Below are 27,398 nucleotides of genomic sequence, written 5' to 3'. Positions count from 1 at the left end.
TTCTGGTGTCCCGAGGGTTTACTACCTCGGCCGCTAGCTCCCCTTCCTCCTCTGCCTCTGGAGGGACAGCGAGATGCGTCGCTGCCTGCACCTCTGCTTGAGCCTTTACCTTTGGGACGGAAGGTAGTCGTCTGTTGCTCGAAGGCAGGGGTGAAAACCGGTGACTGGGACAAGACCGGTTGGGTGACCATCTGAAAGGTCTGCTGTGGCTGAGCAGCCACTTGGGGAGTAGCGGATCCCGGAAACTGCCGTCTCTGTTGATGTTGCTGGGGTTTTGGCTTGGAGGATTTCCTCTTAGGTTGAGGGCCATCGTCCTGAGAGGATTTCCTCTTCTTCGACATGCCCCACTTGTGGAGAAGGTTCCTGTTCTCAGTGGCGGCCTTGTCGGTGATCTCTTTCACAAGATCAGAGGGAAAGAGGTGCTTTCCCCAGATGTTGGAGGAAATCAGCCTCCGGGGTTCGTGTCTCACTGTGGCACTTGAGAACATGAATTCACGACAGGCTCTCCGAGCCTTCATGAAGCTGTACAGGTCCTTAACTAGAGTTGCCATATGCGTTTTGGCGAGCACCATGTAGTGGTCGGGGACTCTAGTGTCACCGGCCATGACGTCAAGCTGTACTTGGAGGGACATGGATGCGGCGAGCCTTTCCTTCGTGTCTTGTTCCCGACGAAGGAGATGGTCATTAAGTTTCGGGAGGTCTTCATTAAACTGACGCCCAGCAACGTCAGGATCTAGTTTTCCCACCACGAAGGTATGCTGGATATCCTTCCAGTGTCGAACATCGGGGGGAGTCACCAGGGAGAAGGGTCTGCACTCCTCCAGTTCAGGGCAAGGTTTCCCTTCTTCCATGAAGGGGATGATCGCATCATCAGGTGCGACGTAGGTAGGGTGCTTCTTGCTCAGTGCCGGAAGCTTTGAGCAGGTAAAACCCCTACTTTTAAAAGCGTTGGCCAGCATACCCTGGACCTTCAGGAGATCGAACACTATCACCTCCTTAGGTTCGGTCTCTTCTTTAGAGGCAGGTTCGGATCGAAGCCGGACGTAACAGTCCGGATAAGCCTCAAAACTCGGGAAGAACTCCACTTCTTCCAGGGCAACCGAGCCGACCTTCTCACTGATGAAGATCCTGCCCGTTGCGATAGGCATATGCTCAACATACCTCCAGGGGTTGGCGTGCGAGCATGCCGGGAGGTCCTTAACCGAAATCCTTTTCGGCTCCTTGGAACTTCCCATGGTCCTGATGTACTCGTGTGTCTCACGGAGTTTCTTGTCCATAAGGGCTTCAAGCATACGGAACATCTCCTGGGCGCTGGGTAGGATGGGGTCCGGGGTGGCGGAGGTAGACGGGAGAGATACTTCCGTCGGTGTAGGAGTTGGGGCGGTGGTGGAAGGCGGAGCGACCTCCTGCTCCGACTCTGTGTATTCCACTTGGTCCTCCTCATAGTCCAACTCTTCGGCCATGAGGTTCCTCTCCGTTGTCTCCGAAACCTCTGACATATGCTCCGCGTTGTCGGTATCCAGGCGACACTCGTGCATGGACTGGGTCATGACAACATCGGGTTCCACCGTGATCTGGATGGTGGGGATCTGATCCTTGGGGACCACAGAGTCTGGGGATGCCTTAGGGAACAGTAAGGCCCTCAAGTCTTCAGTGGCAAGGTACGGTCCAGTGGCGTTCTTCTGGAAGCCACGCTCCCATCTGCGTAGCTTCTCTCGAGAAGCGTCCCTAACCTCCGCTGAAGGAGGGTTATTGAACGCCTCGACTAGGCGTTCCTGGCAGACCGTACAGTTCTGCGGGTCCCAGAACTTCAGATCACCTTTCTTGTTGGCACAAGGGGCGTGGGTCCTACACGCCGTGTGCCCATAAAAGTGCGGGCGCTTCACTGCACAGAAGCCGTGGTCGCACTTCACGTGCTCCTCCTGTAAGAGAAAGAGAACATGAGTATGGGGGAGTCATAAGAATGACTTCTATTTTAAAGTTAAATATTAAATGATTAATCTTTAACTTAATATTAAGTGTGATGATCAGAGAATGGGCGGAAAAGGAGATAGACACATACTCCGTGTAACCCGCCCGGCTGGTTACCGTGACCTTATCCATAGACAATTTGTTGTGACCGAAGGCACAGGACAGAATTCAACATAGAATGCCAGGAAGGCAGTGGGAATTCTATTGGGAATTGCCAAGGATATAAAACTGGGACTGAGGCCACTCAGACCCTAGAATTGGGAACGTAGAAGATCCCATAGGGTAACGGTTTCCGGCAACCAGCCGTGCTAAGATACACACAGCATGCTTGAAATTTGTGATATGCAAGAAGACAGCATGGTTACTAATAGAACGGTAAGATAATACCTATCTATTTATGTAATCAAACCATCTGGTTGCGATGTAGGGCTATCAGCATGAGATGATAGCTAGTAGAAGGGGTGCAAGTCGCTTTGACGCCTCCGGAAGGCTCCGGCAGACCGACGGCACGCCGGAGGCCGCTCCAGCAGAGTTTCTGGCATTAGGGAAGAGAAATATAAAAGTCAGGGGTAATACCAGGATGGCGGCCCCCGGCACAGCGGCGGCATGCCGGCGGGGAGCGGCGGCTCCGGCAGCCGAAGGTTGCCGGCTTGGTGACAGGGACAAGGATGGGTATAGCAGAACCGGACTGCCGGCAGTGGATGCCGGCACTCCGGGGGCCGAACCGGTGGACGGACGACCGAAGCTATGAGGTAAGAGGGAAGGCCATCGGCTGGACGCCGACGGGAGGCGGCAGTCTCCCGGCACACGGAGGACTGACGGCCCAGAGGGCAAGGGATATGTCACCAAGGTAGGATGTGGGTATCACCGACAGGGGAGGCGGCAAGGGACCGGCACCAGGATAGTGAAAGAGACAGGAGGAGGGATGTAGGGGTACGGCCACGGACCCCAAGACATCCCACCTGAGTGGGTGTACCCATGATAGAGGCTAGCCCTATCACCCAGAAGCAGGGGCCGCAGAGGACCGGGAGCCAGGGTAGCCCAAGGGAGTGCTAGGGAACACCCAAGAGGGGGGGAGAACCCCTGTGGACAAAACGCATCAAGTGGCTAACCCCATAGGACACTATGAAGGGTATATGTACCAGAGCGGACTGCACACAGGAGCTCAAGGTAGCCCTATCACTCCACCCTAAGGAGGAGTTGTAGGACAGGGGACAGATGGGTATAGACTAACCCAAGTATAGGCTAGGCCATACAAGAGATAGGTGGGGAGGGGAGAAGAGAAGGGTCTTCTATGGAGGAGGCTCTGTACCAAAGCGGCCACCAAGGAAGGGAGGACGCTCCCTAGCCTAAGGTAAGGCAGCCTGCCTGAGAACGGTGCATGGGTATCGTTTCAGCAAGGCACAGAACTAACTCCCCCAAAACCTAACCTAGAGCAGGGATGTTACACCCTGAACTAGGAAGGATGGAAGACGTATCGCTATTGCAGGAAAGGTCGGAGACCTAGCCCCAGCAATAGAGGAAGGACATGCCGTTCCTCATTCTCGGACGCAACCCTAAGGGGGGATCATTCCCTTAGGGAGGACAGAGAAGCGATATATACTCTGATATGAGCTTGATCCCCTTACATGGTAGGGGGAGCAAGGCTACACAGAGGGGATGCCCTAAGGCAGGGGATGAAGGAAGCATATAGGGGTCCTACTTGTAGGTTAGGTTAGAAAGACTCACTATCTAACCTGTCCCCTATATGGTCCCTGAAGGCGAAAACACTTGCATCACAGTCAATAGTATTGTAAAATAATGCCACTATCTTCATAATTAAACCTAGGATCACTGAAATATATCATGCATGAACACTGATGTTAGGCGCTCTGGCCTAGGGGCTAGACTAGCAAACTTGTATGGGGTCAGATGATGACCGATAACAAGGCGTCAAAACGCGATATATAAAGTTCCTAGCTATGAAGACTAAATAACTAATAGTATCGAATAGTTAATGAGGCCGGAAAACGCTGTTGAGGCTAGCTAAATAAGGCATGCAAAACAACAGCGATGCCATAAAATGGCGGGTCCGGTCGAGGCACAGCTCTGCCACAAAACATTAAATATCTCGAAAAGTAAAAGTTACTTTACGGTCAGAGCTTATTTAAACAATACTGGAACCTTGTACTCAACTTTCCAGAAGAAGGTGAGGCCGAGGGTAGAGACATGGCTAAGATGCAAGTCGATAAAGTACGCACAGGGAAAAATCCGACTAGTAAGGCAAGCTACTAAACGAAGGATGAGGACGGACGTGACGTCATTTAGCAATGGCGCCCGTTTGTTTACGTCTCGAGTACCAAAAGTAGCCACGAACGAGATTAGCTGTGGAACGGCTCCCCAGCTATTCTCCGCCCCTACACATCGAAGTGTTAACTCTATGTGGGGTGTAGATAGCTATGTGGCGCGTTAATACATGCGTCCCCTGTTGATATACGATGTCTTAAAGGGAAACCTTTAGGATAATCGCTCCAGAAGTTAGAATTCTGTGATAACCTGTGGTTAAATCCTCTGGGAATATTTAGTAGTTATATACCCAAGGAAGCTACCAAAAAGGAACCTTCCATCAGGACGCCATGGCTTGAGCCCAAAAAATATTTTATATTAGCTTGGATAGGGTAAGCTATGAATAGGAAAGACACCTACATGTGTTTCCTGTCCAGCCAATTGTTATGACCTCCTCCAATATTGAAAGTAGAATTCTTAAGAATTTTTAGAGGAAGATGATATCCTATGATATAAGTGTCTCTTAACACAATCTTCCAGTTTCAATATTGGGGATTAAGGACAATAATGGATCATAACCATTAAAGGAAGAGAGAATCACTCTCTTATATGTGATGGTCTCACAATAGGCTGTCCATGAAGCGCCTTGTAGGTTGGTAAAACTTTGGGCTACAGCACTGACTGTGTGGTAACAAGTTGCCAGTCCTGTCAGGCCTGCTGGCACCTGCCGGGCCTGCCGGTGTCTGCCGGGCAAGCCGACACATGCCGGCCTATTCTGGGCTATTAAAGGCAAATATTGTCTTCATAAAATTGTGTGGTAGACCGCTGGTAACGGCTCTGCCGGCTGCGGCGGCTCTGCCGGCCGGCAGTGGCTCTGCGTATTGCAGGCGGATCTGGCGGCGGCTCTGTCGGCGGATCTGTCGGCGGCGGCGGCGGCTCTGCCGGCCGGCGGCGGCCGAGGATCCTTCCATCAAGGGGACCCAGCGGCAGATGACCAGGTATGGGTGGCCGGCAACTCAGCAGCCGGCAGTCGGTCCCTGAATGTCTATTGTCTTTGGGTTGTCGGTCAACGTCATTCCCCGTAAGCGGCGGCAGGGCAACTGTCGGCCGGCAGACAATGGACATGGCCCAGTACGAAGGTAAGAGAGAAATAGAGGATGGAGGAAGGCAAGGGCTCAGCCTTGCCGGCCTGCATCCAGAATGAGGGTTCAAGTGGAAGGGGAAATTAAATTCGGGCTTCCACCCAACCATATCCCAGTCATAAGGGCTATGGAAGGCAGTCCAAGGGAGGACTGAAGAACACTCCAAAGAATATGAGGGTACCCGCCGGCAACAGGGAACCTCGGGCCAGTCCTACAAGAACCCTTAGGGTCAATGTAGAACGACGGCCAGGAGGGTGTTGGATCATTCAACACGAAAGAGATAGAGGGGAGGTGGTAGGTGTCCTACAGGTAAGGTAATGCCCGAAGGCACTACTTAACCTAAAGGATTTTGGTCTCATGGAGTAACCTCGGGTAGGAGAAATCATTTCCCCAGGTTGGGTTAGTCAAGGGAAAAGGTGTCCGTAGGACACCATCTCACAGGAGAACAGAATCTTGTACCAGAGACCTTAGGCAGTGAAGAAATAATTTTTTCTGTCTAGGGTCTACCAGCACAGGACACACTGCTAGGCCAAGGAAGGGGAAATTGTCATACAAAACCCACAAGTATGGTCTTGGGAGGTCTAGCCTCCCGTAAGAGCAACTTAACCTGACATGGGAAATCATTTCACCAAGACAGGAAGATGCCTAACGCAGACTGATACTCTGATGTCCCATTCTAAACTCAAAACCGACTCAGTGGTTAGGAGAAAGAAAACGGAACGTCTCAGTAAAACTTTGCCAGAACTCTGTTCACAGCAAAGAAAACTGAGTATAGCCTAGGCTAATCAGAGGGAAGGGGGATTGCTCTTAAATCTCCTAGGAGATTAGTATCGACTTAAAAGGTATAGGAGGTGTCAGTCTCCCCTTAAAAGACAATACAAGAGCAATGGGGACATGTATGAAAGTATACTAAAGCCCCTAGGCTAGTAGCCTAGGGGCATTGAGAATCGTTCATCGAAACTCTTGGAAGAGGAAAGCATAATTAACGGATTTTGAGGGAAGCGAAAAATCTTTTTTTGGGTGAGATAGCCATGTCGTCCTGATGGAAGTTCCTTAGAAGGTAGCTTCCTAGGTATATTTGACCTACAGTGATATATCCCAGGGAATTTACCAAAGGTATCCAGAATTCTAACTCCTGGACGGAGCGAATATCCCTTAAAATTTTACGCAGGGATATCGCGTAATATCAGAGCACGTATTCTTGACACGTCTCATGGCTATCTACGCCCCCAATAGAGCTTTCACTTCGAGGGGAAAGAGAGGCAAGAATAAAGAGAGTCGTTACAGAGACATCGCTCTTGACGCTCCCTACTGCTTTGCAAATAGTGCGCCAATCCGCCACCGCGAGGCGCCACCGTCATTGTTTGTAGCTTTGTAGGTGTTGCAGATACAGTACCATAGGGAGGGATTCATTATCCTTTTGTCCCAAAAGAGGGTGGGTCCATCAGGATGACATGGCTACCTCACCCAAAAATAGATTTTTCGCTTCGCTCAAAATCTGATTTTTGGGCTTAAGCCATGTCGTCGTGATGGAAGTGTACCAGAGCATTAATGTATCTGTGGATTTTCAATAGTGCCGTTCATCTCGAGCTAAATCTTTCCTCTTCGGTCTTTAGACCTAGAGACACTTGATGCTACCGTTATACATCTATCAGCTGATCTTGAAATATGTCAGAGCTTCCTGCCCCCTACAGGGAAGAGTCTGGGTAGACTCGAGGAAAAAACCCGAGGATTGTGAGTTCAAGGAACAATCTAGCAAACAGTTTGTATATTAGTGTCATCATATACGTAAAGCATAGTCTGTACTAGGATGGTATTGGTCTGGGCAGGTTACTGTACCTCCCGGGTCTGTCGATGAAGAGACGGACAGGTTTATATACATGTAGGAAACCTTAAACAGTAAAATGAAGCATAAACAGTAATAAAAGGAATAATAGGCTTTACCTGAAAAGGAAAACATTAGCCACTCTAAGGGAAATATGAAATTTCACTATACATTCTGTTGTTACTAGGAACACTGTGCATATAAGAATGCCTGGCACTTGTGTCAGCTTATTATGCTTAATGTCACCTGTGTAGGGAGAACAGTCTATAGTGTTATCACATAAACACAAAACTCAACATGATATGTCTATGAGTCTATCATGTACACCCTTCACTATAAGTCCCGAATAGTGCACTGTTCTTCGCAGTAATCAAGCAGCGGGTTTTATTACACTGCCCACCGCCACCACATGAAATTTAATTTCTTGTAATTGCTTCGCGTAGTGCTTGAAGAAGACCCTCGAGGACTTCCATCCAGTATAAGCACGAAGACTTTCAAACGACATCGTTTGGAAGAAATTCAGAGACGAGGCAACTTTCCTCGGATCATGACCTGCGGGTGTACTGTCTGGATCCACACTGCGAATGAAGTAGGTGATTTTCGCCCTTATCTGTTTCAAGGATAACGTTGAACCGTAAGTCTCTCCCCTGAAAATCTGACCTCCCTTAAAGTCTGAAGTTCTACGTAGATAGACCTTTAGGCATTCCACTGGGCAGAGGCATGCTTCTTCCTTCAGAGGGCAGATTCTCCAGGGACCCCATCTCTTAGTGGGCAGCTCGTTCTTCGCGAGAACGTCGGGTCCGGAAAGAGGTTCAGTTCTCCATTGTCTGTGAACTGAATGTGGCCATCATCCCTCGAGAGGGCCACTATTTCGCTAACTCTGGCTCCCGAGGCTAGTGCAAATAAGAATATCACCTTCTGAGTCAAGTCTTTCAGCGAGCAATCCTCATTGTTCAGGGTTGATGCTAAATGAAGAACTTTGTCCAAAGACCATGAAATGGGCTTAGGAGGAGCTGCGGGCCCAAGTTTTGCGCAGGCTTAAGGGATCTTGTTTAAGATTTCGTTGGAAAAGTCTATCTGGAAGGCGTAAAGTATTGGTCTGGCCAGGGCAGATTTACATGTAGTAATCGTATTGGCTGCTAAACCTTGTTCATGAAGATGGATGAAGGAGGACAAATAGAAGTCCGTAGAAATCTCCTTAGGTTTCTTCGCCTTGACAAAGGCTACCCATTTCTTCCAGGAAGACTCATATTGTCTTCTTGTTGACTTTGACTTGTATTCTTCTAGGAAGTTGATACTCTCCCTAGAAATCCCAAACCGTTTCTTGACCGCTAAGGCGAGAAAATCATGAGATGAAGGTTCTGGGTTTTCACTGATGAAGCTGAGACAGTCAATTTCTGCACATGCTGAGTCAGAACTGGGTCCGGCAACGGGATCAGTTTCAGGCGTAGTTCCGTTACCAGAGGGAACCAAATACTGATGGGCCACTTGTGGGCCACTATTGCTGCCATCCCCCGAAAGGATATCAGTTTGTCGAGGACTTTCAGCAGAAGGTTGGTTGGAAGGAATAGGTAGATCTTGGACCATCTGTTCCAATTTATGGACATTGCATCCGTTGCTTCCGCTAGAGGATCCTCGTACGGGGCTATGTACCGGGGTAGCTTCTTGTTGTCGCTCGTTGCGAAAAGGTCTATCTACAGTCCTGGGACTTTGCGTAAGATGAAGGAGAACGATCTTGCGTCTAGGGACCATTCTGACTCTATCGGTTTGGTTCTGGATAGAGCGTCCGCTGTCACATTGCGGAACCCTTGAAGGTGGACTGCTGACAAGTGCCATCTCTTCTTCTCCGCTAGGCGGAGGATGGCTAGTATCACTTGATTTATGCGAGGCGATCTCGAGCCCTGTCGATTTAGGCATTTCATTACGACTTCGCTGTCTAGAACCAGACGGATATGGATTGAGCAGCGGAGTTTGAGTTTCTTTAGGGAAAGAAAAACTGCCATGGCTTCCAGAAAGTTGATGTGGAAGGTTTTGAAGAGGGGAGACCAGGTTCCTAGGACTTTCCGACGATGAGAGTGACCTCCCCACCCTTCTTTCGAGGCATCCGTGTGAACGGTGACTGACGGTGGAGGTGGTTGTAAGGGAACCTTGTTCTTTTGGTTCTTGGCCTCCGACCATGGCTTGAGTAGGGATCGCAGACGAATTGTTATCGGTCTTTTTAGATCTCTTCGAGCGTTTGATGCGTATTTTCTCCAGACTCCTGATGCATCTTTTAATTGTGCTCTCAATACTGGTTCTGTCACTGAGGCGAACTGGAGAGACCCCAACACTCTCTCCTGTTGCCTTCTTGATATCCTTGCGGACCGAAGAAGGCTTCTGACAGATCCTGCTATCTCTTTCCTTTTCTTTGATGGAATGGAAAGGCAGTGCGACTGCAAGTTCCAGTGGACGCCCAGCCACTGAAACTTTTGAGCTGGAGACAGTCGGGATTTTTCCAAGTTGATCTTGAATCCCAAGTGTTCCAGGAACTGGATCACTTCCTTGGAGGCTTGCCTGCACTCTTCTTCGGATGCTGCCCACACCAGCCAGTCGTCCAGGTAGGCTACCACCTGGATTCCCTTTAGGCGTAGTTGATGAATGACTGCATTCGCAAGCTTGGTGAATACCCTTGGAGCTATGTTTAGTCCGAAGGGCATGGCTCTGAAGACATACTGTCTTCTTAGTAGTTTCCCTCTTAATGAGAGAATGCCTTGATGAAGTCATTGAGCTTCAGCACGGCATTTCATTCCCGTGCTGAAACTTGGTGACGGGCAAGAGGGCTCTCGAACTTGGGGAAATTGCTCCCCCAGTTCGAATCTAAATTTCTCTCTTTTACCTTTTTCTTTTTCTCAATATTACTTCGACCTTATCCTAATTTCACAAACTTTCTTTAGTCTTGCTTTCCAAACTCTATGAGAAAAATTTCCCTCATATGTGTGTATATATTATGTACATATATATTTATTATTATTTTTTTTTCTTTTCTCCTATGGCTTGGATGTTTTTACATCCATTGTAGCCCCGGCGGGGATGTTCATACATCCTTTATTGCTGCCTGCTTTGATGAGTGGGAGGAGGTATCACGGTTGGGAGGTGTTTGCATTCAAAGCTATATGTGAGAGTATTGGATGATTTCAGCCGTCCCGAAGATGGTTTGGACCTTTTTGGTGGAACTATTCTCAAGTGTTGGGTCTTCGGAATCCAGGGGGATCCAATGCTTGGGGTAGGACTCTCGGCTTTTGGCCGGAAGCCCGTCATTATAGATATGGGGAGGATGATTCCATAATTTCTTGGTCTCGGTCCTAACAGGCGGGTTCAGCTTACACCTGTGCCTCTATATCTGTTTTGATGCTATCCTTCGGGTAGGGTATGGAGTGGACCATCTGGGAAGTATACTCTCATTGTGCCGATAGTGGAGAGTGCAAATTTCCTTTCCGACGCGTGATGGCCTAACATTCTCGAGCAGGTACATCAAACTAACTCTTTTCTCTCTCTTTAGTATAATGGATTCTATAAGGAACGAACCCCCATCCCCTGGATACGCTGACTCTCCCCCGGCACTGTTTACGACCTCTGCTAATGTGATAAGGGATAGCTCTGTTGATGACCTCGGAACGGGTAAGGACCATTCTACTGATATTTCTAAATCGAGTAATTTGAGTAACACGAGGAAACTTCGAATCCTCCATGTTACACAAATTTCAATAGAAACAAATTATGATGATCTATGTAAAGCATTTGAATGCTATGGATGCATAAAAGAAATAAGGATGAAACTTGAAGCTGAAACTTGGGATTCATGGATATCTTATAGTAGTTATGACGAAGCATTTAGTGCAATAAGTAATTTGAAGAATATTAAAATTAATAACTTGAATGTCGCGGCTGCTCTCTGCGATAAGGTACCAAAAGATTTAGATGTGTACAGGCCTGCCGATTGGTTGGAAAAAGACGCAGATTTAGTCATGCCCTCCCAGAGAAATCCAAAACCACCGATGTGGCTTATAGCTGAATCAAAGGGGGTTACAGGGAATTATTTCAAAATATGCAAATTGATTCAGAAAAAAGTAGGAACTATTGCACCAGGCGATATATCTCGTTTCGGAAAAAATAGTTTCCTTATCCATGCCAAATCCAGTACACAGTCGGTAATATTGTCCAATATGAAAATAAATAATGATGACATTAAGTTAGATGTCAAACCCCACCTAAATTTTAGCTACGGAAGGGGCGTAGTTTTTAACAGAGATCTATATGATTTTACAGAGGAGGAGATACTGGCCATGTGTCCATTAAATGTTTGGAAAGTTCATAAAGTCCCAGGTACATCAATGATAATCCTTACGTTCAGGATGCTGATGTACCTTTTCATATTATTATCGAGAACGAAAGGATTAAAGTAAGACCCTTCAAGCAGAAGCCATTGCAATGCTTTAATTGTTTTAAATTTGGGCACCCGTCCAAAGTTTGCAAAAATGAGAAGATGTGTGGTATTTGCTCCAAATCTTACCATGGAGAGTTTGCACTTGGAGCCAGGTGTTTAAATTGCAGCTCGAATCACAAATCCACAGACAAGATCTGCGAGCTATATAAGTTGTAGGAAGCTGCCCTCAACAAATCAAATTTAGAACATATAAGTGTGACCCATGCCAAAAGACTATTAAATAAATCAAATACATATGCTAAGGCATTAAAATCAAACCAACCTAGCACTGCCAATAGCTCAAAAAAAAGTATACTATCTGACAAAATGTCAAATAACGAGGCAACCATATCACCTCCTGAGGCTTTACCACGGTGTATTAACACTAGGTCATTGCCCATTGCTGTACAGCCTTCAGCCGCCATTACAAAAAGTAATACAAACCTCTCTCAGGCCATGTCCTTGCCTGATCTGATGGAGGTTCCACTTAAGACTAACTTACCTGATGCACCTGTTGTGGGAAAGGTGCAAAAACCTCGAATCCCACCATCTATTAATCGCAAAAGAGAGAGACCCCCATCTCTCTCTCCACCCTCCATTAGAAACGTTAAGGTTATGACATCAAATAAATTTGATGTTTTGTCTGTTGATGTTTCTAATGAACCAGAAGATGGACTGAATAAATCAGAAATTCAAGTTGAGGTCCACCATCCACCTCAACAAATAGATAAAAAGAATACAAAGAAAAACACCAACGTTAAACCCAACATAACAAGACCACCTCTGAAGAAACCTACTGTAATAATGTTAAATTAAAAACTGCTAATGGGAAGACCTCATCCAAGATGTCTTCCAGAAATAATCCATAGTTTTCTCCTCCATTTTGCAATGGAACTGTCAGGGTTTGAGGGCAAAATATGAAGAACTTAAGCTCCTAATTCATGAGCATTCCCCCATAATTGTATGTCTACAGGAAAGTATGCTTGATTCTAACACTCCTAGTCCTCGAGAGTATGTTAGCTATAGAACACCATATAATCAACAAGCAGGGAGCCATGGGGGAAGTCTCATATACATTCGTCGAGATGTTCCCCAAATACCCATGTCTATACGTACAACCCTGCAGGCAGTTGTTGTACAAATTGATATAGGGAGAAAATATACAATATGCTCTCTGTACTTACCTCCAAATGATAATATTTTATATGATGCTTTAGCAGAGGTCATTCAACAACTCCCTCAACCTTTTCTCTTACTGGGAGATATGAATGGTAGACATCCTTTATGGGGTGATGTTTTGGCCAACACAAGGGGCAATATTATCTCATCAATTGTGGAGAATGAGGATGTGGGACTCCTTAATACAGGAGAGCCCACACACTTCCATGTTCAGACAGGTACTTTGTCATGCATTGACCTTTCAATTGCAAGCTCTAACTGCCTTCTTGATTTTGATTGGAGGACATTAGATGAATGGCATACTAGTGATCATGCACCAATCATTATAAACACCAACAAGGGTCCGCCTTTGCAAAGATCGCCACGTTGGAATCTAGACAAGGCAGACTGGGTTAAATTTTCCGAGCTAAGTGAAATCGAAGGGAGAGCAGAACAGTTTGAAAGTGTTGATGATGCCATAGACCTACTGACTGGAACTCTTCATACAACAGGAGTCAATTCAATTCCCAAAACAACAGGGTTATTCAAACGACGACCAGTCCCGTGGTGGTCTTCAGAACTAACTGCACTCCACAGAGCCACAAGAAGATCTCTAACACGATTGCGTAGACGCAGAAGTGATGAAAATTTAACTATGTACAAGAAATGTAGAGCACAGTTCCGTCGTGCCATGAAAGAAGCAAGGCGCCAGTCATGGATGTCTTTTGTTTCCTCTATTAACAGTAGAACACCACCATCTTCTGTGTGGAGGAAAGTAAAAAAGATAGCTGGCAAATTCACCCCCAACCCACCACCAGTGTTGAAGGTGAATGGCCAGTATGTAACTGAAGCAAATGAAGTTAGCAATGCCCTGGCTAATCATTTTTCAAATGTATCCAGCAAGTGTGAAGGAGCCCCTGGTCACCAGTATAGGAGCACTGAAGAAAAGAAAATTTTAAATTTTGCAACAAGGGAAGTCGTATAATTCTCCTTTCACTGAAAGAGAATTTGATTCCGCACTTGCTCATTGCAACGATACAGCCCCTGGACCCGATGGAATTCCATATGCAATGATTAAACATGTACATTTTAATACAAAGCTATTTATTTTAAGCATTATTAATAGAATATGGCATGATCATAGTTACCCAAGTGTTTGGGAACTAGCCATTATTTTAGCCTTTTTAAAACCCGGTAAAGACAAGTTTTTAGCAGCAAACTATCGTCCTATTGCATTGACATCTTGTTTATGTAAAATCATGGAGAAGATGGTCAATGCAAGGCTGATATGGTACCTTGAAAAGAAAGGTGTTTTATCACCGATTCAATGTGGATTCCGAAAAATGCACTCAACGACTGATGTGTTGATACGACTTGAGTCTTCTATTTGTGAAGCCTTTGCTTCCAAACAGCACCATGTTACAGTATTTTTTGACCTTGAAAAGGCATATGATACCACATGGAGATATGGTATTCTTAAAACCATTCATGAATTGGGATTGAGAGGAGAGCTGCCACTATTTATTCAGGCATTTGTTTCACGTAGAGTTTTTCAAGTGAGAGTGGGGGAAACTCTATCAGAGAGTAAGTGCCAGGAAGAAGGAGTTCCTCAGGGTAGTGTGCTGAGTGTAACCCTTTTTGCACTTGCAATTAATGGGATATCCTCAGCCATTCCCCAGGATGTTCTCTCAACATTATTTGTGGATGGTCTCTCAATATCATTTGCTGGCACTAGAATGGCAATGGTTGAGAGAAAAATCCAACACTCAATTGATAAAATTATCCAGTGGGCTGACATGAATGGATTTAAGTTCTCGACAAGTAAAAACCATTGTCCATTTTTGTCGTATCCGGGGAGTACATCCAGACCCGGATATATACATTAAAGGTCAACGGATACCATGTGTATCGGAAACCAAATTTTTAGGTTTGATATTTGACTGTAGACTTACATGGGTTTCTCACCTAAAAGCGCTAAAAGCTAAATGTGTTGAAGCTCTGAATATTTTAAAAGTATTGTCCCATACATCATGGGGGGCAGACCGCAATACTATTTTAAAATTAAACAAGGCCTTGATTTTTTCCAAAATTAGTTATGGTTGTGAGGTATACTCTTCAGCCACCCCAAGCCGGTTGAAAATATTAGATTCAATACATCATGCAGGTATTAGATTGTCCACGGGAGCATTCAGAACATCACCTATCCCAAGTCTCCTTGTTGATGCTGGAGAGTTACCACTAGACCTTTACTGGATGTCTTCTATTCTTCGGTATTGGTTTAGATTGCAAAGACTCCCTAATTCTTTAGCCTTCCAGACTGCAAGCCTTATAAGGCACCCAACATACTTTGAAATGCACCCAAAATCTCCTCAACCCTATGGCTTTCGGGTGAAACAATTATTAAACAGTCTGGATATAATTAGATGTAAGGTACTTCCATTCAAGGTATCATCAACGCCTCCATGGAAGTTACCAGAGATATCTTTTTGTAAATATTTTATAGGAGATAAGAAGAATATGTCAGACCTAGAAGCCAGGTCTCTTTTTAATGAACATGTTAAAGAACATAGAGGATCAACTTTTATCTATACTGATGGCTCCAAATCTGATGCTGGCGTTGGATTTGGGGTACATAGTAAGTTTTAATTGTAGAGGTGCACTTCCTCTGACCGCTTCCATATTTACTGCGGAACTGTATGGTATATTAACCGCTATTGAGAAAATAGCATTGGAGAAGGAGGGTAATTTTACAATTTTTAGTGATGCAAGGAGTGTCCTTCAAGCTATAGAAGTTTTTAATTCTAATAACCCTCTAGTTTTAAAGATTTTAGAATGGCTTTTTATTATTGGACGGAGAGGTATAACAGTTCACTTTTGTTGGGTTCCAGCACATGTAGGTGTGTGTGGGAATGAGAAGGCAGATTTTCTGGCTAAGAATGCTGCATCCGAGTTGCTGCCAAGAAGGTATCCCATTGCCTGTAATGATTTCTTACCTGACATCAAGAAATTGGTTTGCAATAAATGGCAACAGCAATGGGATAGCCTAGATGGGAATAAAATGCGAGAGGTAACAAATGTCATATCTCCTTGGAGGTATAATATGATGCCCCGAAAATGGGAGACGTCTCTTTGTCGTCTCCGTATTGGTCACATTCGGTTGACACATGAGTTTCTGCTGAAGGGCCAACACCAACCGTATTGTGACAACTGTTTAGTACCTCTAACAGTAAGGCATTTGTTGACCGAATGCCTCAATTATAACAACTTGCGGAATAGATGTTTGTTTGAGGCTCGAGGTGAGGGTGGCAGGTTCATCCTTGCCAAGATTCTTGGAAATGATGTGTCCTACCATGCAAGTGGCATTTTTAGATTTATTTCAGAAGCAGGTCTTCTGAAAAATATTTAACTTTTATGACATTCAATTTTTATGATTTTAATTGAATACTCTTTAATTTTTTATTTTATTTCATTTTTTATTTTTGTATACATAAATTAAATGTTACCGGCGTCAATGACCTTAGATGTCAGGATGCCTGAAAACTTTAAATCATTCATTCATTCATTCTTTGTAGTTTGAATCCCAGGTAGGGGGAAACTTGACGGCTGATCGGATCGTGCCAGTACGCATCCGTCATGTCTATGGAGAGACTGTATGCCCGTTTGGGCAACAGGGCCCTGATGTGTTGAAGCGTCAGCATTTTGAACTTGTAGTTCACTATGAACTTGAGTGGTGACTAGTCCAGAATTACTGAGCTCTTCCAAGTCCTTCTTCGGAACACAAAATAGCCTTCCTTGGAATCTGACAGACTTCGCCTTCCATATAACTCTTTTGCTCAAGAGTTCCTGAACATATTCTTCCAATATGGGGGTTAAGTGTTGGAAGAATTGAGGGAATGTTGGTAGAGTTGAGCTCCAACTCCACCCTAGTCCGTTCTTGATTAGGCTGTGGGCCCAGGGATCGAAGGTCCAACGATCCCGGAAGTAGAAGTCTCCCTCCTTCCGGTAGCATATCACTTTGAGTGCTGGGAGGAGGATTTACCTCCTTGGCCACGTCCACCCCTGTTGCTCCTACCTCTGGAGGGGCATCTGGAGGAACCTCGAAAGGATCCTCGAGACTTCGGCCGAAAAGTCGTAGAGTGCCTTTCAAACACTGGGGTGAACACTGGTGACTGGGTCGCCAGTGTTTGGGGCACCAGTTGGAAGGTAGTGGGTGATTGTGCCACCGTCTGGGACACCGTGGCCACGGGAAGCTGTTGTTGTTGCTTAGGCCGAGAGGGCACTTTAGGTCGTTTTGGTCTATTCTTCGGCTGGGGACCCTTGTCAGCTAAAGATTTCCTTTTGGAGGACAAGCCCCATTTGGAAAGAAGGTTTCTATTTTCAGTGGCGGCTTTGTCCACGACCACTTTGACCACGACCACTTTGACCACTAAACTTGGGAAGAGGTCTTTTCCCCAGATGTTAGAAGCTATCAGCTTCCTTGGTTCGTGTCTCACCGCAGCCGAGGCGAACACGAACTCTCTGCAAGCCAAAGTTGTACAGGTCTTTAGTTACTGTTGCCAGATGGGCTTTGGCGAAGACCATGTACATGTCCGGGGTATCTGGGATGCTTGCCATTGTCTCCAGGCCAGTCTGCAGAGACAAGGAAGCGGCTAAGCGTTCTTTCGTCTCCTGTTCCCTACGCAGGAGAAAGTCCGACAGCTTGGGGAGGTCTTCGCAGAACTGTCGTCCGGCAATACCTGCCTCCAGCTTCCCGACTGTGAAGGTGTTGTGGACATCCCTCCAGTCCGCATCGTCTGATGGGAAGGCAAGGGAAAAGGGTCTACACCCCTCCAGTGTAGGGCACGGTTTCCCTGCCTCAACTGCCTTTAAGGCTGCCTTGAGCCCTTTGTCCATAAAGGGAAAGGCATGTTTAGGATCAGCAATGAAGGACGGGTGCTTCTTGCTGAGAGCTGGCACCTTAGAGCTAGTATAGGCCCTCTCTTTTAAGGTGGTGGTATAAAAGGCCTGAGCCTTAGAGAGTTCAAGGACAATAGTTTCCTTCGGCTTTGTTTCCTCTCAGGATGCAGGTTCCGTCCTGAGACGGACATAGCAATCCGGGTAGGCCCCTTTGCTGGGCCAGAACTCAATTTCCTCCACTGGGACAGAGCCCAGTTTTTCTGAGAGGAAGATCTTCCCGCCCGACATGGGCATGTGCTCTGCGTACCTCCAGGGGTTAACGTCAGAGAAGGCGGGGAGATCTTTAACGTTTAGCTTCTTCGGGGCCAAACGTGTCGCAACTAGCTGATGCATCTCAGTCCGAAGAGAGGCCTCCTTCTCGGACTATTTCTTTTGAATGTCCTGCACCATGGACAGCAACGAGTGCAACGTACTCGTGATCGAATCTAGTTGAGGTGCAGCGGAGGAGGTCGAAGGCACCGGCTCATTCACTGTGGCCGATGATACTGAAATCGTTAAGGCTTTATCAGTTTCCGTCTCAGGTGGAACGTCATCTGCCTGATCCAACTCCTCCACTAGGAGATTGTTCTCGGTCTCCTCTGAGACAACTGACATGTTGTCTTCTAGTTGGATGCTCTCCAAGGCATCCGAAACTTAAGATTCTGCCGGAATCTGAACCAGGGGAATCTCAGGTTGAGCCTGAGGAATAACTGCATCTGCAGATGCCCTAGGGAAAAGACAAGCCCTCATCTTTTCATTAGGAAGGTATGGGCCAGAAGTGGACTTATGGTCATCAAAAGCCTCTCTTACCAGTTTTTCACAAACGGTACATAGCTGCGGGTCCCAATACTTGAGAGGCCCCTTGGTGACTGCGCAGCGAGCATGGGCCCTGCACATGTCATGGCCGCAGAAGTTCTTACTGCGGACCCTGCAAAAGCTATTCCCGCACTCGGGATGCTCCTTCTGTAAAGAAAGGAAAAGTCTATTAGTATTCGGTGAAATTCTCAAATTTCAACATACATATAATATTTTATATTAGTTTGGATAGGGTAAGCTATAAATAGGAAAGACACCTACATGTGTTTCCTGTCCAGACAATTGTTATGACCTCCTCCAATATTGAAAGTAGAATTCTTAAGAATTTTTAGAGGAAGATGATATCCTATGATATAAAGTGTCTCTTAACACAATCTTCCAGTTTCAATATTGGGGATTAAGGACAATAATGGATCATAACCATTAAAGGAAGAGAGAATCACTCTTATATGTGATGGTCTCACAATAGGCTGCCCATGAAGCACCTTGTAGGTTGGAAAAACTTTGGGCTACAGCACTGACTGTTTGGTATCAAGTTGCCAGTCCTGTCAGGCCTGCTGGAACCTGCCGGGCCTGCCGACGTCTGCCGGGCAAGCCGGCACATGCCGGCCTATTCTGGGCTATTGAAGGCAATTATTGTCTTCATAAAATTGTGTGATAGGCCGCCGGCAACGGCTCTGCCGGCTGCTGGCGGCGGCAGTGGTTCTGCCGGTCGGCGGCGGCTCTGCCGGCCGGCAGCCGAGGATCCTTCCGTCAAGGGGACCCAGCGGCAGTCGGCGGCAAATGACTAGGTATGGGTGGCCGGCTGCTGGCCGGCAACTCAGCACCCGGCAGTCGGTCCCTGAATGTCCAATGTCTTTGGGTTGTCGGTCAACTATGTTCCCAACAAGCGGCGGCAGGGCAACTGCCGGCCGTCAGACAATGGACATGGCCCAGTACGAGAGAAAGAGAGGATGGAGGAAGGCAAGGGGTCAGCCTTGCCAGCCTGCATCCAGAATGAGGGTTCAAGTGGAAGGGGGAATTAAATTCGGGCTTCCACCCAACCATATCCCAGTCATAAGGGCTATGGAAGGCAGTCCAAGGGAGGACTGAAGAACACTTTAAAGAATATGAGGTTACCCGCCGGCAGGCCGGCAGACGGGGAACCTCAGGCCAATTCTACAAGAACCCTAGTGTTAATGTAGGACGACGGCCAGGAGGGTGTTGGATCATTCAACACGAAAGAGATAGCGGGGAGGGGGTAGGTGTCCTATAGGTAAGGTAATGCCCTAGGCACTACCTAACCTAAAAGGATTCTGGTCTCATTAAATAACCTCAGGTAGGAGAAATCATTTCCCCAGGTTGGGTTAGTCAAGGGAGAGGATGTCCGTAGGACACCATCTCGCAGGAGAGCAGAATCTCGTACTAGAGACCCTAGGCAGTGAAGAAATCCTTTCTTCGGTCTAGGGTCTACCAGCACAGGACTGTCTGCTAGGCCAGGGAAGGGGGAATTGTCATACAAAAACCCCCAAGGTATGGCCTAGGGAGTTCTAGCCTCCTCAAAGAGCAGCTTTACCTGACATGGGAAATCATTTCACCAAGACAGGGAGATGCCTAACACAGACTGGTACTCTGATGTCCCGTCCTAAACTCAAAACCGACTCAGTGGTTAGGAGAAAGAAAACGGAACGTCTCAGTAAAACTTTGCCAGAACTCTGTTCACAGCAAAGAAATCTGAGTATAGCCTAGGCTAATCAGAGGGAAGGGGGATTGCTCTTAAATCTCCTAGGAGATTGGTATCAGCTTAAAAGGTATAGGAGGTGTCAGTCTCCCCTTAAAAGTCAATACAAGAGCAATGGGGACATGTATGAAAGTATACTAACGCCCCTAGGCTAGTAGCCTAGGAACATTGAGAATCGTTCACCGAAACTCTGTATACTATCTTGGAAGAGGAAAGCATAATTAAGTAATATCATAAATGTGTAAAATATTGCCTGTGCTTCAATAAAACTTTACCATGAAGGTTATATCATGCATGAAGTGTGTAGGTGCCTAGGCTAGGAAGCCTAGCACTCGTGAGGCTCAAAATAGATAGCCAAATCCACGACAACAATGACATATAAGAATCCCTAGCTAAATTTCTAAATAGCTAAAGTATTAAAGCGTATAATGCAGGGAAAGGGTCCTTCTGGCTAACTAAATGTACAGAAAGAACAACCGCGTCCATGACGCCATCCGGCTGGCAACAGCTCTTGTTACGTTAATTACAATCTCAATCGAAGAGCAAAACTGTCAAGAGCTTACATTTACACAAGATAAAGATACTGTATTAAACTTTCCAGAAGCTGATGAGGCTGGTGAAGACATCATAGCATCCAAAAAACTCCAAAATAGCAAGAGAGAACACGGGAAAACACCGGTCAAACGAAGCTACGATAGAAAGAATGACTTGGTGGCGCCTCGCGGTGGCGGATTGGTGCACTTTTTGCAGAGCAGTAGGGAGCGTCAAGAGCGATATCTCTGTAACGACTCTCCTTATTGTTGCCTCTCTTTCCCCTCGAAGTGAAAGCTCTATTGGGGGCGTAGATAGCCATGAGACGTGTCAAGAATACGTCCTCTGATATTACGCGATATCCCTTCGTAAAATTTTAAGGGATATTCGCTCCAGGAGTTAGAATTCTGGATACCTTTGGTAAATTTTCTGGGATATATCACTATAGTCAAATATACCTAGGAAGCTACCTTTGAAGGAACTTCCATCACGACGACATGGCCTGAGCCCAAAATTCTATGTTTTTATATATTTTTTTGCTTTGATTGTTTCCTATATTTTTTATGTAACATCCTCTCAATTTTTTTCAGGGTCCTTTTCCTCCAGTTTCTTATTTTTCCTATTTTCATTCTATATTTATTAAAATTTTCTTCAATGCAGCTGCTCACACTCTTTTCATTAGGGTTTTGCAATTTTTCTTGAATTATCTCCGATTGATAAGAGAGTTTATGATATTATGGAGCTGTATTTCCTCATCTTGTTCTATTCTACAAGTCACTGGCTAAATTCCTGTTTCTGCTATGATTCCTCAGTATGGATTACTTGATGGTTGTTTATACATATTTTTTGTTTATTGTATTGCAAAATGTTTCCAGGTATTTCTTTCTTTTTAAATTATATCACTGCAGGTTTCAACATCAGCAATATTGTTGGAACAATCAGTTTTAGTTTTTCTCTACCATTTTTCCTTATCTCCATATATGCATATTTCTTTGACCATGTACGTATTCCTTTGAGCTTTCATATTCATACTCTCTTCCTTGTTTCTTTTCTCTTGAGCAGAGTTCTGCAAGATATTTATCCCGTTAGTGCTACTTATTTTCAATATGAGTGATGTTGAATATTGTACTAAGACTAAGTTGAATTTTCTCCACACCGGCACGCTGGTAATAGTATTACAGTGAAAATCATGTTACTTGGGTCAAACTGATTAGAAAAATTAAATAACTTTAATTGTAATACTAGTATTTCCTGCTGTCAACATTCTATGAATATATGCTCTCCTAGTCAGCGTAAAACAAAAACGGGCTTTACTGGTTAAAAGTGAAATGGTCATATATTTTAACTAAAAATATTGTCCAAAGCATTTACATTTGTTTTTTGTTTCATGCACCAATCAGTCACATGTTTTAACACCAAATATTGCTTCATGTGTTTCCAGATCTTTAACCCCATATTTATTAATAGGAATGCTAAATTCGTTCATTTAAGAGGCAAACGATTTGGCGTACAGTTATGTTAGCAGGGAAATTTAGATGGATGTGATATTGCCAAAGTTAAGCCCTAATTCTTACTCAATTCAGGCAAAGATTACTGGATAACATAGTATTACCTCGGATATATAAAATGATCTGGACTCGTTTGCCTAACAAGCCAAAGAAGTCTGCTGGTCATGTGAAATGGATAACAAAATGTTTATGGAAGAGAAAAATATAGCATAGGGTAAATTAGACAATTAAATATAATTTTCTGTCTAAATGATACCAGTTTCTTTGGACTGCTCTTCCATAAGGTGCAGAAAAACACTTGAAAAGAATGAATGTTTGAAGTGATTGCAATACTTTTATGATATTTTAAATTGAATTGATAAATGGCATTGACACTACTACATCTAAACATCGTTAGTTAATCATGGATAATTAAATTTTCTCCATGTTCACTAGGTGATGGGCACGTCCAGTCACAAGGATTCGATCCTCACCTCACGGTGTGCCCTGACTTGATAGTTTGCTACAGTAATGACTATAGCAGTTTTGACTGTTCACCTTCTCTACAAGTGTTATAGAGGCATAATTATACATCTATACTCTTAGAATCCCCTGACTGAGTTGGGCAGGGTGCTAACTACAAATACCAATTTACTTATAGAATTTTGAAATACTAACAAACTTTTCAATTGCAGCAGCTTATTTTTGTGACCAGAAGTGAACTAATTGCTCATTAAATGATTATACTGGAAAACTTATTAGACTAAACTGTAAAGGAAGACTATGTACCTGAAACCAGCAAAAGTGATGTTAGTATTATGAAGCTGATATAGAAATGCTTGTGAATGGATTAAGAGTTTACGAGAATGTAAGAAGATATTGATATTGGAATATGGCTATAAAGGTAAGATGATGACCCTTTTTCAGTTAAGTACTGCTGCTTAAGAATTTTGAAACAGATTTTTACCTTAACAGTAAGTATTGGTAGGTAAATGAATTTGTTTGGGATAAAGAAATTTATGTATTGATAGATAACTTAATTTGTTAGTTTGTTTATATGTGCCTTGTGCAGTGAAGATAGAAGACTAAATATTTACGTCCCAAGTATGTTTTAATCAGAATTTGTCATAGATATGTATTTAACTGGATATCTGTTGTATTTAACTGGATATCCGTAAAAATCTGTTAAGCATCTCTGATTAATTGCATATCAATCAGTAATTTGTGAAAACTTTAATAAACTAAATAATAATAGTAATTAACCTCCATCTAAAGCTATTCAAGGAGCTTTGTCTTAATTCAGGATGATGAAAATACAAAGTTTAGAAGAAAATAGTTTTCATGTTTAGTGGTCAGCCCCCAGTTTTTTTTTTTTCTTTTTTTTTTTTTAACTAATTATCTTGAAGTGGTGCATTTAGAATATTGCATATGCATAACATTGGTGTTGGCTTTGAATTTCCCAAAGAAACACTTGCCACTAACAAAAACTGTCCACAAAAAAAAACTTTCATGAATGTTAAATGTGTAATATTTAGCACTATGACTTTACAATTAACATGCAAAAGGGACAAAAATTGTAATTTCTTAATTGAAATAAAGAAACAACTTAGAAAATTATAAATAAAATTATAAATATAGCTTCAGTCATGTGTGGTAAAACATTCGAGGAAATAACGTGAGACAAAGTATAATATGAAACCATGTCTCTCTTAAGTCTCAAAATATTTATTGCATGTCAAGTTGAATTGTAATGGCGAAAGTTTGTGGCATTTTAACCCTTAAAAAAATATTTAATTACAGAAAGTGCATTTGGAATATTCTCAACTTTTAGTCAGCAGGATGTAATTAGTTTTAATTTCCCAATTGGAGTGAAGTGGTTGTTGTAATTAAGAATTTTTAAGCATGTAGTGTATTGAAAGTTGACTTTCTATTATTTCCAGGACTGATGTGTGAAGAATTTCAAGAAGGTATAATTTGACAGAGAGGGAAACTTCTGTGCAAAACAATGATAATGAGAACTGCCAACTAATCCATCTCCTTAAAATTTAACCTTAAATGTTCTTTGAAAATAATACCAATGAAGGTAGGTATATCTACATTTCTTTCTTTAAATGAATAGCGAAGACTTTTTTACTTTAATTAAATATTCTAATACGCTTCCTTTCCACACTTGTTATATTTAGTTATTCAAATGCTACTATGTTTTTTAACTTGTTTGTATATCAAAAATGATATGGAAAGGCAGGAAGGAATGAATCTGTATGGAAATATAGAAATTATGGGTGTATAAAGCATGGGTGTAATAAAGCTGTCAAATTCTAAAAATGGTTTCCACCAAAATTAAAAAGTCATTACAGGAAAACCCCTATAATTTCAGTTTTAAACTTAAACTAGTTTTATTTTCATTAAAATGTCACACTTATAGTGATGTACTTATAAACCCAATGAAATTATTTTTTGGTTATATATATTTCCATCAGCTAAATTTTAAGTTTGTCAAACATCTCGCCAACATGCTTGAGCAAGGAAAATGTAATTTTGTTGGACAACCTATTTTTCATAGTTTAGTTATATACTTAAAATACAGGTAAACTATTTATGCATTTGTTTTTATTTTATGGTAAATTATTTTAAATAAATCCACCTTGTCCTATTGATAAGAAGGCAACTTGACTTTGAATACATTGTTTATATCATTTACTGTATCTTTTAACTTCAGTTTCCCTGATGGTGGTGCTAGGACCCTGCTACCCATGAGACACATTCGCAATGGAAAAAATTCTTCTGCTGCTGTATGTGCATACCTGTGATCTTAAAAACAGCTCTGTCAAGTTGCTACTGCCCACTTTTCGTTCTGCTTTCCAGTAGAATTTGCTTCAGGACACTGGAGGATATCTCTTGAAGCAATAAGTCCTGAATTCCATAGGAATGATGCAGCTGGTTAAAGGTCTAAGAATATTTATCCCACTAATATCTTGCTGTGAAAAGTCCTGCATGCCCATCCTGCCAAGTTGCTGATTAACTTCTTCATTGAGGGTCTCCTACTGGAAACCGAAGTTCTTTAGACTTCACCTCGTTGGAATGATGACTCAGGTATTGGCCACAACGCTGCTATTTCAGAGAATTTCTATCATATAAATTACCCATATAATCCAGGTTTCCATCATATATGGATTTTATGTATTACTGTATCACAATGGAATGCTGCCAAAGTTTATACTACCCATTTTTTCATGTTCTACACTAGTTTCAAGTTACTTCTGCCTGTTTGCATTTCACTACCCAAAATCTTGAGTGTCTGATGATGTCTAGTGCCATTTATTAAATGATACTTCTAATCTCAAACTCTTACAAGCGTTGATGCCACTAGAATGATGCATGAATTGTCAAGTGTTGCAACCCGATCAAAGGGATACAAAATGCTGCTGTCGTCTGGCCTTTCATCGTTCTTCATCAGCACTTGTTCCACTAGAATTATGGAATGACGGTTACTGCTGTCATATTCTCATGTGCTGCTTCCCACTCGGATGTTGCTGGCTTTTAAAACTTTAGGCATCAATGCATCTTACCATATTTGCAAGTGATGATCCCTGAAGATGCCTCTACCACTGGAATGACTTACCACTCTTAATACATATCTACAATGGAATCTGTCATTTTTTATATTGCTTTAACATACTATTATTAATTGGTGTCAGAGGGGTTTCTTCTACAGGTTCCCCAAGTACTGCGTCACACTGGATGTTGGCCAAGTATCTGAAATGTCCTGCTGGAATGGAGAAATCTTCAAAAAGTTGACTTTAATATATAAGAAATGCCTCAAGTTTCTCTAGCAGATTATCTGCATTTCAGATTATCTGCATTTTTCAAGTGTCAGTAGTGCCTTTCACTAGAATTTGGCCGAGGTGTTATTATGTAAAAGAAAAGATTCAACTGTTGAATTCCAATGTAATATAGTAAACAGGCACATTTCTTCTACCAGCTCTTCTCCAGTGTTGCTTCCATCCTACTAGGGGAAAACCCAATTCCTCTAACGCCATCAGTGTCTTGCCAAGTTCTACATCCCCACTTAATGGCAATTTGAATAAAATAATTTTGCTGTAAACTATTGCAATTTCTGAAATTTAAAGTATTTTAAAATTATGGGATTTTAAAAAAATCTATGAAACAAAGAAAAATATTAAATTGCTAGTTATATTTGGTCAAAAGTCACCATAAATACACGCAGTACTGTATTAACAAGATATTCACATGCAATTTATGAATCTATAATAAGATTATATAAGTTTCACACCACTTTATTATTGAATTTAATTTGTGGAACAGTTTGGCATCATTAATTCTGTGGTAGACTGTGTAAATGAATTGACAAAAAAAAAAAAAAACCTTATTTTGTGTTAAAGATACATCGAGAAAAATATAGTGGTTATTTAAAAAACATTGCAAATAAATTTTGAAAAAGATAAAAATAGAAACAGAATAACATGGATGATTTTTTACTTTTTAGTCTTACTTTTCAGGGAATGGTCTGCTAATATATCTTATACTCATAATCAGCCACTAATTAGTTCAACAAAAAGAATCTGTAATGGATTCTCTCGTATTGATTATGTAAAACCAAACAACCATTATGTGTTTAATAATTAATCTGAATAAACATTGTAATCTACTCAACAGATCCATGGCATGTTTTAATTCTCCTAATACACCAATAATATTAATACATTTGTCATTTGATTGTCATTTGATTAAGAGAATCCGTCTATCTGCCTATTTATCATAAATCCGTTTTTAAATTTATAGACAATTTAAATGTGAATTTGACGAAAAAAAAAATCACTAAGTGATTTTGTAAGAGTTAATTTTATCCTATTAATTATATTACTAAATTGGCCACTATTACTTAAGTCATAAAACTACCAAACTACCTCTTATTAATGCATTTTGTGATAGCATATGAAAAGTCCCCAAAGAGTTTTTATTATAAATACTCTGGGATCCATCATAATTGCTTTTATTAGTTTTTTAGCTAGTTTGTTAGTCAAGACCATGCATACTTCGCATCTCTGCTCGTAACATCTTTTAG

General features: G+C 43.1%; 2 long non-coding RNA genes across 3 annotated transcripts in view; one reads left to right on the top strand and one right to left on the bottom strand.

Moving 5' to 3' along the window:
• The window catches only part of LOC137615181 (uncharacterized), a 66,032-nt gene extending 40,868 nt beyond the window's left edge, over positions 1 to 25,164 (top strand). Inside the window, exons 2-4 of one of the 2 annotated variants that reach the window (XR_011039186.1) lie at positions 23,008 to 23,216; positions 24,253 to 24,395; positions 25,032 to 25,164. This is a non-coding gene — a long non-coding RNA (uncharacterized lncRNA). The remainder of the gene's footprint in view (positions 1 to 23,007; positions 23,217 to 24,252; positions 24,396 to 25,031) is intronic. The other variant, XR_011039185.1, reaches the window with a different exon arrangement.
• LOC137615179 (uncharacterized) overlaps positions 24,905 to 27,398 on the bottom strand; it is a 441,588-nt gene continuing 439,094 nt past the window's right edge. The window contains exon 5 of the long non-coding RNA XR_011039184.1: positions 24,905 to 26,429. This is a non-coding gene — a long non-coding RNA (uncharacterized lncRNA). The remainder of the gene's footprint in view (positions 26,430 to 27,398) is intronic.

The sequence above is a fragment of the Palaemon carinicauda genome, chromosome 21, assembly GCF_036898095.1.
Source record: "Palaemon carinicauda isolate YSFRI2023 chromosome 21, ASM3689809v2, whole genome shotgun sequence".
NCBI classification, from domain to species: domain Eukaryota; kingdom Metazoa; phylum Arthropoda; class Malacostraca; order Decapoda; family Palaemonidae; genus Palaemon; species Palaemon carinicauda.
Note: the sequence above shows the minus strand (reverse complement) of the source record. Positions and strands in the feature narration are given on the sequence as shown.